The sequence below is a fragment of the Oreochromis niloticus genome, linkage group LG12 (assembly GCF_001858045.2).
Source record: "Oreochromis niloticus isolate F11D_XX linkage group LG12, O_niloticus_UMD_NMBU, whole genome shotgun sequence".
Lineage (NCBI taxonomy): Eukaryota > Metazoa > Chordata > Actinopteri > Cichliformes > Cichlidae > Oreochromis > Oreochromis niloticus.
Window position 1 is genome coordinate 12,857,187 of NC_031977.2, and position 8,750 is coordinate 12,865,936.

The following is an 8,750-nucleotide window of genomic DNA, read 5'->3' on the forward strand; positions in this document are numbered from 1 at the left end:
CTATAAGAGTCCCTAGTGGCTATAAATATAATTTATCTAATGTAATTCATCCTTATCTTTTTCAATCCTTTTCCCTGTCCAAATTCTTTGAGTGATAGTTTTCTTCTTTCCATCTCTTCTCTTCTAATACTTTGAGCTGTGTACTTCTGAGTCATATTTATCCACCATTATTACAATTCCCTTGCAGTGAGTCTCTTACTTTATTCTGTTTTTCGCCTGGTTTTTCTGTCTCATTTGAATTCAACTCGCACCGCACCCTCCCAACTCGCTTCCACACAATTTATATACACATGCAGCCCTGCATGCATTCACAAACATACATGTGCACGCACACAGTTATACACAAGCTCAGCCCTCCCCCACACGAACAAGCTAACACACACACACACACACATACGTGTTTTCATGAAATATCAGGACCTATGACAAAAATGTGACAAATGGGAACGTGCCTTTCTGAAGGTCCTAGAGGCATGGGAATCACACAAAGTTTGACCCATGCTTCCAGGAACACGCCCATCTGTTGAGATTTTGGCTAGGGTGAAATTTTGGTCAAACCTGAATTTAATGCTACTTGTGAGGACACTGTCAGGTTTATGTGAGTTATGAGTACCATAAGGTCACACACTGATATTTCATGTTTAGGTGAATTGTGAAGCCCATGGAAACACATAATTTTCAAGTATACATGACTTATAAGGACCAGGTAAGGGTAGGTTCTGTATTTTTAGCTTGGCTCCTTTTGAGATTACAATATAATAGGCATGGATGCTCACCAGTCGGGTAACTTCTGACAGAAATATCAGACATTTATGTGTTAATAAAACAGTAAATATGAGCTGTGTAGAGACTTAAAAAAAGACATAGGTCAAATGTGGTCAGTCTACTTTTTAAGTCGTCTTATTATTGTAATGCATTAATTCATTTTGTAGTGAATGTTCATGTGAATAAAAACGTGGAACATTATCTGCCTTTCTTATCATTTAATTGCAAAAAGCACCCAGCATAAACCACAGATTTATGAGTAAGAACAATGCAATACAGAAAACTACAATACTGACATAACTGTGGAAGCAACAAAGTATCTCTCTTGGTTGTTTCTTTTTTTCCTTGCATCTTTCTTTTAATGCTATGATCCTGTTGTGGATGTAGTACTTTATGGCAACCCAGTCTCTGCCTTTCAGAGCTGCCGGCTCTGCTTGGAAGCAGCAGTCACATTCCTTTTTACCTGGTACTTTGCAGCAACCTTTACTTCATCATTTGTCCACTTGCTTCTCACCTTCCCAGCTGTCATAAATGGAAACAAAAGAAAATATCTTAATGTGAATGCAAGAAAAGATAGAAAATATTCTAGTTTATAGTTTATAATGTGAATACAAAATGTTCTTAAACCTTGCTTTCTACTGGAGCACTTTAAAGGAGCAATGTAACACAAACTAGAGTTGTTGGTTCTACCAATTGAGAAAGGCTACAAAAACACATTCATGTCCTTCACAGCTTAAAACAATGTGAGGACAATGTAACACAAAAACACAAAAATATCAAATTTAGTAGGAATAAAGATCAAGCTGATGCTTTAAAGGAGTTTTAAAGGAGTTTCTGTTTTATCAGAGTTTAGCTGGAGGAAGCTGTCATTTAACAATTGCATAATTTCTGTCAGGCAATTACTTAAACTAGACAATTTATGAAACTAAGAGACTTTAAAGAACAGTATAACTGAATGTCATCAGCATAGAGATAGTAGGAGATATTATTGTAGCGCCTAATATTTTGGCCTAGGGGGGGAATATGTAAAGCAAAACGAGAATTGGACACAGGACAGATCCCTGAGGTACCTCACAAGGCAAAACTGTTGATCATCACTTGGTTCATACGAACAGTAAAAGATCTCCCAGACAAATATGACATGAACAATTTGAAACAATACCAGTAATCCCAAACAGGTTCTTGAGTCTGGTTATCATGATGCTGTGACCTACAGTATCAAAAGCAGACCCAACAGGACCAGATCTGTGTACTCTCCAGAGTCTGCTGCCATCAAGATGTCACTAAACACTTAAAGCAAAGCCGCTTCTGTAGAGTGCAATTTACGAAAACCAGACTGGAAAACGTCCATAGCAGCATTTTTCTCCAGGAAATAGTTAAGTTGTTGTCCTCCAGTTTGTTCCAAAATCTTTGGTACAAAAGACAATTTGGATATTGGCCTGTAATCGTTAGGGAGGCATGGATCTGGGTAAAGTTTCTTTAATATTGGCTCAACAACAGCTTTTTTAAAGAAGCTGGAAACTGAGCCAGTATGAAGAGAAATATTTATCATTTCCACAATACAGGGACCAATAGAGTCAAAGACACTAGTGAAAACTGAGGTAGAAGATAGAAAATATTCTAGTTTATAGTTTATAATGTGAATACAAAATGTTCTTAAACCTTGCTTTCTACTGGAGCACTTTAAAGGAGCAATGTAACACAAACTAGAGTTGTTGGTTCTACCAATTGAGAAAGGCTACAAAAACACATTCATGTCATTCACAGCTTAAAACAATGTGAGGACAATGTAACACAAAAATACAAAAATATCAAATTTAGTAGGAATAAAGATCAAGCTGATGCTTTAAAGGGAAAGTTTGGACTAACAAATGTTACAGACAATTACTTTCTCCTAATGCTAATGTTGATGTTGGGAAACCTTTCCTCAAACTGATTGTTTTAATACAATCAAAGTGCATTTCATTTATGAACTAGACCCAACTGGCACATATACTTGATACCAAATACAAAAACATGATGTGTAACCTGTTGGAAGAATGAAGTGGGTATGTCACTCACCAATTGGTCTGTATGAGGCTGAGACAGGACCTCAGCACTTGGTGTCTGCAACAAAAGACAACAATATAACGTCAGAAACATTCTCTAGTATAAATCCCGACTAGATGATCAACTACAGATCATATTTGTATCAGTGAACATTATTACAGAAGGATCTGACTTCCTTATACCAGATTCTATAGAAACTTAACACTGTACAGTTCTGCTACCAACAATATGAGGACAGTGTAACACACACTAGAGTTGTTGGTCCAACCACATGAGGAAGGCAACTGAAACACACTCATGTCCTTCACAGCTTAAAACAATATGAGGACAGTGTAACACACACACTACAATCACTGGTCCTACCATATGAGGACTTCTTCTTAAACACACTCATTTCTTTCACAGCTTAAAACAATATGAGGACAGTGTAACACACACTACAACCACTGGTCCTACCATATGAGGACTTCTTCTTAAACACACTCATGTCCTTCACAGCTTAAAACAATATGAGGACAGTGTAACACACACTACAACCACTGGTCCTACCATATGAGGACTTCTTCTTAAACACACTCATGTCCTTCACAGCTTAAAACAATATGAGGACATGACGACTGAACACATGTAGAGTTCATGTTCCTGACTTCTAACTTCTCCTGCTGTTGTCAATAAAAGCTCTAAACCCAACACTGATGTAAAGCCATCTATTTCCCCAGAAATTAAATCATGTAAACTGATCAGCGGGAGGTTAAATGGACAAAAACATGTGTAAAAGGACAAAAATATCAAATGTAGTCAGAATAAAGATCAAGCTGATGCTTTAAGGGAAAGTTTGGACTAACAAATGTTACAGACAATTACTTTCTCCTAATGCTAATGTTGATTTTGGGAAACCTTTCCTCAAACTGATTGTTTTAATATAATCAAAGTGCATTTCATTTATGCACTAGGCCCAACTGGCACATATACTTGATACCAAATACAAAAACATGATGTGTAACCTGTTGGAAGAATGAAGTGGGTATGTCACTCACCAATTGGTCTGTATGAGGCTGAGACAGGACCTCAGCACTTGGTGTCTGCAACAAAAGACAACAATATAACGTCAGAAACATTCTCTAGTATAAATCCCGACTAGATGATCAACTACAGATCATATTTGTATCAGTGAACATTATTACAGAAGGATCTGACTTCCTTATACCAGATTCTAAAGAAACTTAACACTGTACAGTTCTGCTACCAACAATATGAGGACAGTGTAACACACACTAGAGTTGTTGGTCCAAGCACACGAGGAAGGCAACTGAAACACACTCATGTCCTTCACAGCTTAAAACAATATGAGGACAGTGTAACACACACACTACAATCACTGGTCCTACCATATGAGGACTTCTTCTTAAACACACTCATTTCTTTCACAGCTTAAAACAATATGAGGACAGTGTAACACACACTACAACCACTGGTCCTACCATATGAGGACTTCTACTTAAACACACTCATGTCCTTCACAGCTTAAAACAATATGAGGACAGTGTAACACACACTACAATCACTGGTCCTACCATATGAGGACTTCTACTTAAACACACTCATGTCCTTCACAGCTTAAAACAATATGAGGACATGACGACTGAACACATGTAGAGTTCATGTTCCTGACTTCTAACTTCTCCTGCTGTTGTCAATAAAAGCTCTAGACCCAACACTGATGTAAAGCCATCTATTTCCCCAGAAATTAAATCATGTAAACTGATCAGCGGGAGGTTAAATGGACAAAAACATGTGTAAAGGACAAAAATATCAAATGTAGTCAGAATAAAGATCACGCTGATGCTTTAAGGGAAAGTTTGGACTAACAAATGTTACAGACAATTACTTTCTCCTAATGCTAATGTTGATGTTGGGAAACTTTCACTCAAACTGATTGTTTTAGTATAATCAAAGTGCATTTCATTTATGCACTAGGCCCAACTGACACATATACTTGATACCAAACACAAAAACATGATGTGTAACCTGTTGGAAGAATGAAGTGGGTATGTCACTCACCAATTGGTCTGTTTGAGGCTGAGACAGGACCTCAGCACTTGGTGTCTGCAACAAAAGACAACAATATAACGTCAGAAACATTCTCTAGTATAAATCCCGACTAGATGATCAACTACAGATCATATTTGTATCAGTGAACATTATTACAGAAGGATCTGACTTCCTTATACCAGATTCTAAAGAAACTTAACACTGTACAGTTCTGCTACCAACAATATGAGGACAGTGTAACACACACTAGAGTTGTTGGTCCAAGCACATGAGGAAGGCAACTGAAACACACTCATGTCCTTCACAGCTTAAAACAATATGAGGACAGTGTAACACACACTACAATCACTGGTCCTACCATATGAGGACTTCTACTTAAACACACTCATGTCCTTCACAGCTTAAAACAATATGAGGACATGACAACTGAACACATGTAAAGTTCAGTTTCCTGACTTCTAACTTCTCCTGCTGTTGTCAATAAAAGCTCTAAACCCAACACTGATGTAAAGCCATCTATTTCCCCAGAAATTAAATCATGTAAACTGATCAGCGGGAGGTTAAATGGACAAAAACATGTGTAAAAGGACAAAAATATCAAATGTAGTCAGAATAAAGATCAAGCTGATGCTTTAAGGGAAAGTTTGGACTAACAAATGTTACAGACAATTACTTTCTCCTAATGCTAATGTTGTTTTTGGGAAACTTTCACTCAAACTGATTGTTTTAGTATAATCAAAGTGCATTTCATTTATGCACTAGGCCCAACTGACACATATACTTGATACCAAACACAAAAACATGATGTGTAACCTGTTGGAAGAATGAAGTGGGTATGTCACTCACCAATTGGTCTGTATGAGGCTGAGACAGGACCTCAGCACTTGGTGTCTGCAACAAAAGACAACAATATACCGTCAGAAACATTCTCTAGTATAAATCCCGACTAGATGATTAACTACAGATCATATTTGTATCAGTGAACATTATTACAGAAGGATCTGACTTCCTTATACCAGATTCTATAGAAACTTAACACTGTACAGTTCTGCTACCAACAATATGAGGACAGTGTAACACACACTAGAGTTGTTGGTCCAAGCACATGAGGAAGGCAACTGAAACACACTCATGTCCTTCACAGCTTAAAACAATATGAGGACAGTGTAACACACACACTACAATCACTGGTCCTACCATATGAGGACTTCTACTTAAACACACTCATGTCCTTCACAGCTTAAAACAATATGAGGACAGTGTAAGACACACTAGAGTTGTTGGTCCTACCACATGAGGAAGGCAACTGAAACACACTCATGTCCTTCACAGCTTAAAACAATATGAGGACAGTGTAACACACACACTACAATCACTGGTCCTACCATATGAGGACTTCTACTTTCCTGTTGGAGGTTGAGACAGGATGGAAGGAGAGCAGGGAAGTAGCTGGCACAAATGATTCTATTGACACAACAGGGTAGTGAGATTAATGAACTGAACACAACAGACTCTTTCAAAATAAAACAGGAAAAATGGCATGAAAATACAAACGTTGTAATATACAACCCTAACATAAACTCCTTAAAACAATGTTAATAACGTTAAGCCAAACTCAACTAACCCACCACTAAACATAAGAAACTCAAAAACCTTAGAATAACGTCAGAAACGCTGGGCCAGAGACCCAGACCTATTGGTTTGTGCTAAATACGAAAACATTATTATTAACATTTAAATCCCCCCAAACATATCTTGTGTTGAAAAAAAAAAGTGTGTGTTGCAGTTAGCTACACTTAAAAAGAGCTTAGACTGACTGTCTGTGCAGTTGCAGATGCAGAGCACGTGCAAGGTCGCAGGTCCCTTTAACTCCGGTGGAAATTTAAAAACAGTTAAATTTAACTTCTAATATCTATTGTTGAAGATAAATCTTAAGTAATTTTTTTAGCATTCATCATCATTCATTACACAGTTTGTTCAAATCGATTGTGTATTGTTTTAATTCCGTTTAACTAGCGTTAATTAGCTTGTTAAACATACAACTTTACCTTGCTAAATGTGCGTCGAGTCATGGATATCAAAGGTAAATACATACGTCAAGACAAATCTCTGCTGAGTGCTGAAGGTCCCGGATGTGCCGTTCACTCAGAGCTCCGGCGAGTTTGTATCTTGCCGTGACCAGCAGATCTTTGGTTGAGGCTTTCGAACAATCAGATGCAGCGTTACTCACGTGTTGACCAATCACAGACGTCGTTCTATGTTCCACTGACGAAATGCCGCATCCTCTCACCAGCCACGGGCTCTCCTCGTCCATTTAACAACAAAAACACAGCAACACTCGCTGTATTTGAGGTAGGAACACTTGAGAAGTGTCACAGTGTTTTGCAAACTGCTGTTACAGTTAATTTCGTTCCGTTAATTTGTTTGGTTCCTATTCTTAAGTAACACTTAATACACATGTGGTTAGCTTGCTGGTCTAGTTTAAGTTAGCATGGGCATGCTGTTCACTGATGGAGTAATGCCAAAATTGGCCTGATATTGTCAGTGTGTTATCATAAACATGTCCTAATTTGTCATGAAAAGAAGAGCAGCACCCTTAGACCCTCAGGTGAAAATACAGATAATAGATAAGCAATTTAAGAAAATAAGTATAATGTGTATAATAAATGATTTTACTGTCACTTTCCTGGGTCTGTTGACCCAGCATTTTAAGTTTTAGTTTGTTTGGATGTCGATGTTTATTTATAAGTTCTTTAGGTTAGCTAAGTTCATTTGTTTATTAGATTACCCTTGTGATGTCTGTTTTATTGTGAAAGTCCTTGTCCTATATGCAGTGAGTCTAGTTTTGTTTCCCCTTGTCTTGTTAGGTCTGATTTGTCCCAGCTGTTCCTCATCCCCTCATTGTCTCTCTGTGTACTTACAATGGCTTGCAAAAGTATTCGTCCCGCTTTTCCACATTTTGTCACATTACTGCTACAAACATGAATCAATTTTAATGGAATCCAATTTCAGCAAAAGGTGGTTCTACAAAGTATTGACTCAGGGGGCTGAATAATTAGGCACACCCCCCTTTTCAGTTTTTTTTTTGTAAAAAATGTTTGGAATCATGTATGATTTTTGTTCCACTTCTCACGTGTACACCACTTTGTGTTGGTCTTTCACGTGGAATTCCAATAAATTGATTCATGTTTGTGGCAGTAATGTGACAAAATGTGGAAAAGTTCAAGGGGGCCGAATACTTTTGCAAGCCACTGTAAGTCCTGTCCTCATTTGTTCAGTGTCAGGTCATCTGTTGTCTTTGGTGCCATGTTTCCATGTTCCAGGTATGTTTGTATCCATGTCAGGTTTCATGGTTTGTCCCCAGGTTAGGTTATTGTTTAGCTTCACTTCTGCCTTTTGTTTTGTAATCTTTTAATTCAATTAAATTCAATTTTATTTATATAGCACCAAATCACAACAACAATCGCCTCAAGGCGCTTTATATTGTACAGTAGATCGCACAATAATAGATACAGAGGAAAACCAACAATCATATGACCACCTATGAGCAAGCACTTTGGCGACAGTGCGAAGGAAAAACTCCCTTTTAACAGGAAGAAACCTCCAGCAGAACCAGGCTCAGGGAGGGCGGGGCCATCTGCTGTGATTGGTTGGGGTGAGAGAAGGAAGACAGGATAAAGACATGCTGTGGATTAATAACAAGCATGATTCAGTGCAGAGAGGTCTATTAACACATAGTGAGTGAGAAAGGTGACTGGAAAGGAAAAACTCAGTGCATCATGGGAATCCCCGGCAGCCTACGTCCACTGCAGCACAACTAAGGGAGGATTCAGGGTCACCTGATCCTGCCCTAACTATATGCTTTAGCAAAAAGGAAAGTTTGA

General features: G+C 38.0%; 1 long non-coding RNA gene across 3 annotated transcripts; it reads right to left on the bottom strand.

Moving 5' to 3' along the window:
* Positions 1–384: 384 nt before the first annotated feature.
* On the bottom strand, positions 385–7,806 carry LOC109204661 (uncharacterized). 3 transcript variants are annotated; one of them, XR_003213163.1, is made up of 7 exons: positions 6,962–7,806; positions 6,252–6,330; positions 5,713–5,757; positions 4,876–4,920; positions 3,852–3,896; positions 2,827–2,871; positions 385–1,287 (listed from the first exon to the last, which is right to left on the bottom strand). It is a non-coding gene; the product is annotated as an uncharacterized LOC109204661 (long non-coding RNA). The 3 variants fall into 3 exon arrangements; XR_002064192.2 differs by having other exon boundaries at positions 6,915–7,805; XR_002064190.2 differs by lacking the exon at positions 4,876–4,920 and having other exon boundaries at positions 6,915–7,805.
* Positions 7,807–8,750: the final 944 nt, after the last annotated feature.